We start from the raw sequence: 5403 nt of genomic DNA, 5'->3' as shown, positions 1-5403 counted from the left end.
CTATAACACTAGTAATACATGTTTCACTTTCTCTTACTAGTACTACATATTTCACTATAACTCTAGTACTATATTTCACTATCACTAGTACTACTTATTTCACTATAACACTAGTACTACATATTCCTCTCTTACCCCTAATGCTTCATATTCACTATAACACCTAGTACTACAGGTTCACTATAACACTAGTACTGCATATTTCACTATAACACTAGTACTACATATTTCACTATAACACTAATTGCATATTCACTATAACACTAATTGCTACATATTTCACTATAACACTAGTACTACATGTTCACTATAACACAAGTACTTCATATTTCACTATAACACCCTAATTTTTATTTCACTATAACACTAGTACTGTAACTATATAACTTACTAGTACACATATTTCACTATAACACTAGTACTGCATATTTCACTATAACACTAGTACTACATATTTCCTTTCTCTTACTAGTACTACATGTTCACCTATAACACTATTTCATATTCACTATAACATAGTACCATATTTCAATAACACCAAATACTGCATGTTCAATACTCTTACTAATTTTATATTCACTGCTTACACAGTACTACATGTTCTTTCTAACACCCAATACACACATGTTCACTATAACACTAATTACTACATATTTCACTAACACCAGTACTCATGTTCACTACAACACTAATAATTTTACATATTTCACTACAACACTAGTACTACATATTTCACTACCTTACCTAGTACTACATATTTCATACAACACTAGTACTACATGTTCACTACAACACTGGTACCATATTTTACTCTAACACTAGTACTACATGTTCACTACAACACTAGTACTACATATTCACTCTATTTACTAGTACTATATGTTCACTACAACACATGTAGTACAATAGTTTATATAATTATGTTCATTACACCTCGTATTCCAAAACTATTAACAATGCAGTACCTCTTACTACATTAGTACACTGAGTAACTCCCCCTCCTTACTAAACTCCCCTCCTTACTAGAGTGATCACTTAATTAACTTAATAATAACGATAGCCTACGCTCCCCGATCAAGGAATACTCAGGCGGTAATTTTTCACGATTAGAAATTGCATTCGAAGTTGTACGTTCAAAACATCTCGTTTCAATGTTCATATGAGGATGTTGTATGTATATTTAATGAATAGAGGGGCATGAAGGATTGTGCCCATATGCCATATAATGATGGGCTGGCACCGTGGCATTGCCAAAATCCGTTATTGTGATTATCGGCACCAAATGTTGGCCCTCGAGAATAATGGACGACTGGTGTACAACCGACCCTAAAAGTTTCCGTCTTGTACCTGCAAACGCAGAACACCGTAACATTTATAACGATCCACATTATTATTATAATCAACCTTGTTATGAGGAAGGCAATATGTCTCCCTAATCATCAGTCACAAGACTATCCCCCAGGTGCCTCGTGAGACACCTTTACCATGATGAAAGTGAACGCATGATCGTCGTGGGGAGGGATGTGAAACGATAAATCTACACCCTCGAAACGACCTATTGCACAGAAATGACGACAAGTCGTACAGTGAGGCGAAAGAAGGCCCGCCTTCCCTCTCAGGAACGACCTATTCCTCAGGAGACTGTGGGAGGTGACCATCTTCCTCAGGAACTTGACCTATTCACAGGAGCTGTAGAGGGAGGCGTGCTGTGGGGAGAGAACAACCCTTCCCCCACCAGGAACGACCTATTCCACAGGAACTGTAGAGGCGTGCAATGAGGAGGAGAACGACCCTACACTCGGAACGACCTATTCCTCAGGAAACTGTAGGAGGCGTGCAATGAGGAGAGAACGACCACATTCCCCTCAGGGCAGCCTGTTCCACAGGAAACTGTGGGGAGGCGTGCAATAAGGAGGAGAACGACCATCTTCCCCCCTCCAGGGACGACCTATTCCACAGGAAACTGTAGAGGGAGGCGTGCAATGAGGAGGAGAACAAACCACATTCCCCTCAGGAACGACCCTGTTCCTCCAGAGGCGACGATTCGTCCAGTGAGGAGGAGGACGACCATCTTCACTCCTCCAGAAACGTCAACGTCCACAGGAAGGCTGACGACAAGTCGTCCAGTAAGAGGAGGACGACCATCCCCCTCGAAACGTCAACGTCGTCTCTCCAGAGCGGCGACGATTCGTCCAGTGAGGGAGGAGGACGACCATCTTCCTCCTCCAAACGTCAACGTCCACAGGAAACTGACGACAAAGTCGTCCAGTAGAGGAGGACGACCATCTTCCTCCTCAAAACGTCAACGTCCACAGGAAACTGACGACCGTCAAGTGGCAGAAGGAGGACGACCATCTTCCCCCCTCCAGAAACGTCAACGTCGTCTCTCGAAACTGACGACAAGTCGTCCAGTGAGAGGACGACCATCTTCCTCCTCAGAAACGTCAACGTCCACAGGAAACTGACGACAAGTCGTCCAGTGAAGGAGGACGACCATCTTCCTCCTCAAAACGTCGTCGTCTCGGAAAGTGACGATGGGTCGTCCGTTGAGAAGACGAAAAGCTTTCCGTGATGGGGACGACACTTTGTCTCTCGGGAAAGTGACGATGGAGTCCGGTGAGAGGGACGATAAGTCGTCAGTGAGCAGGACGAAGTATTTTCTTGAAGTGAGGATGAGTCGTCGGTGAGGAGGCTCAGTGAGGTGTTTAGAGTTATTTTGTATAATGAATTAATAAATAATATAAAAGGTACTAGTGTGTCCCTTGACCTACCTACAGTATATACTTTAAACAACAAATTCAACAACTTATTTAATACTACTACTACCTGTACTACTACTGCTAATATAATAATACAATATAATATAATATAATACAATACAATACAATACAATACAATATAATAATACGTCAAATAGAAATCCTAAATTAATATACTCTCGCTCTCAAGAGTGATTCACCTGACAGTTGTAATGGACTGTGGCGGAGAATCACCTCGAAGTATTACTGTTCAAAGGTGGAGTTCAGATGTTATGGCAACTATGTACAGTCCCTTCACTTGTACGTTTACAGGGCTCGTCATATAAACATTCAACAATTTATTATCTTTGGGCTATTTTGTTTTTAATATTGTTTTTTAATTTGAATACAACATATTTGAACTATTTTGCGCTTCTTTTGTCGAATGTAAACAAACACAGGTTTGCCACACTGAACAAAACCTGACTACCCCTGTGGACGCACTAGTGGAAGAACTATACCTGTACTTACAGTAATTATCCTCCACCATTACGATGTGATGTCAATGCTATTCAACGATATTGTGAGTCTCCCTGCCAGTCTGGATATGGACTCAGTTATCCAGTTCCTCCTTGATATTTATAACCGACTGATAATGTTGATCACCATAAGCTGCAGTAAGTTCTCATTCCACTAATATGTGTGTATGTATGTAATTGTTTGTGTGTATATATATATATGTGTGTGTGTGTGTGTGTGTGTGTGTCTGTGTAAAATAATAAAACGGTTTATTGAAAAAGTTTACAGCCCAGAGGCCTGAAAATACACATTGGACATAAATGACTTATTACATACATTGGTGGTTTAACAAAAGCCTTCATTAGAAGGTGAAGGAACATATACGAGTGAACATACAGATTAATGTTTACGTAGATCATGTGAGCTGAGGGTGTTGAACAGACACGTGATTAGTAGTAACTCCCTCACAGATGGCGTTATAGGGAGCATCACGTAGATTACTAGTTCCCTCACAGGTGGTGTTATGAGGGCTTAACGTGGTGTAGTAATTCCTCATAGATGGTGTTACGAAGGGCCTGATGATGTGGTTCCCCCACAGATGGTGTATGAAATTTCAGTAGGGTAGTAGATTATGACGAAATTACGATGTTATTTGCAGACTTTAGCAAAGCATTTGACAAGTACCATCAGAGCTTCTGAGAAAAATTAAGGCTCATAGTATCGAGGAAGGATTTTTAATTGGATAAAATCATGGCTCACCATTGAAAGCAAAGGGTCAGCAGATGGTGTTAAATCTGGAGTGGGGCCGTGTAACCAGTGGGGTTCCCCAGGGGGTCAGTACTAGGCCCATAACGATTTCATAATCTTTCATAAACGATCTAGATACTGGGATCCTTGATGACATAAGCAAGTTTGCGGATATTTTTAAAATAAGACGACCAGATTGATTCAGGGCAGGATGCAAATGCATTACAGGAGGATCTAAATAAACTGCAGGGGTGTAGTACGACAGAAATGGCAAATGAAATTCCAACACCAGCATGTGCAGCGTGCTTAATATTGGAAGAACAAATGCTTATAATGTATACAGCCTTAACAACATCAACCTAGAAGTCGACTTGTGAAAGAAGACCTAGGGGTACTTGTAAGCGGACCTACGGCCTAGAAAACAGTGCGTTATGTTCACTATAACACTAGTATTACATGTTCACTATAACACTAACAGTACTACATGTTCACTATAACTCTAGTACTATATATTTCCTCTCACACTAGTACTACTTGTTCACTATAACACTAGTACTACATGTTCACTATAACACTAGTACTTCATATTTCACTATAACACTAGTACTACAGAGTTCACTATAACACTAGTACTGCATATTTCACTGTAACTAGTACTACATGTTCACTATATTTACTAATTATGCATGTTTCACTATAACACTAGTACTACATGTTCACTATAACACTAGTACTACATATTTCACTATAACACAAGTACTTCATGTTCACTATAACACTAGTACCATATTTCACTATAACACTAGTACTGCATGTTCACTATAACACTAATTGCTATGTTCACTATAACACTAGTACTGCATGTTCACTATAACACTAGTACTACATATTTCACTATTAACACTAATTATACATGTTCACTATAACACTAGTACTTCATGTTCACTATAACACTAGTACTACATGTTCAATATAACACCTAGTACTGCATATTCACTATAACACTAATACTACATATTTCCTACAACACTAATGCTACATATTTCACTACAACACCTAGTACCTACTATTTCACTATAACACTAGTACTACATATTCCTTTCTAACACCAGTACTCATGTTCACTACAACACTAGTACTACATATTTCACTACAACACTAGTACTACATGTTCACTACAACACTAGTACTACATGTTCACTACAACACTAGTACTACATATTTCACCAACACTGGTACTACATGTTCTACAACACTAATTACTACATGTTCACTACAACACCCCTAGTACTACATATTTCACTACAACACTAGTACTACATGTTCACGCAACACATATGATACAATAGTTAATATAATTATGTTCATTACCTCGTATTCAAAACTATAGTAACAAGTG

The sequence above is a fragment of the Homarus americanus genome, unplaced genomic scaffold (genome assembly GCF_018991925.1).
Source record: "Homarus americanus isolate GMGI-L3 unplaced genomic scaffold, GMGI_Hamer_2.0 scaffold25483, whole genome shotgun sequence".
NCBI lineage: Eukaryota > Metazoa > Arthropoda > Malacostraca > Decapoda > Nephropidae > Homarus > Homarus americanus.
This window is presented reverse-complemented; position numbering follows the sequence as displayed.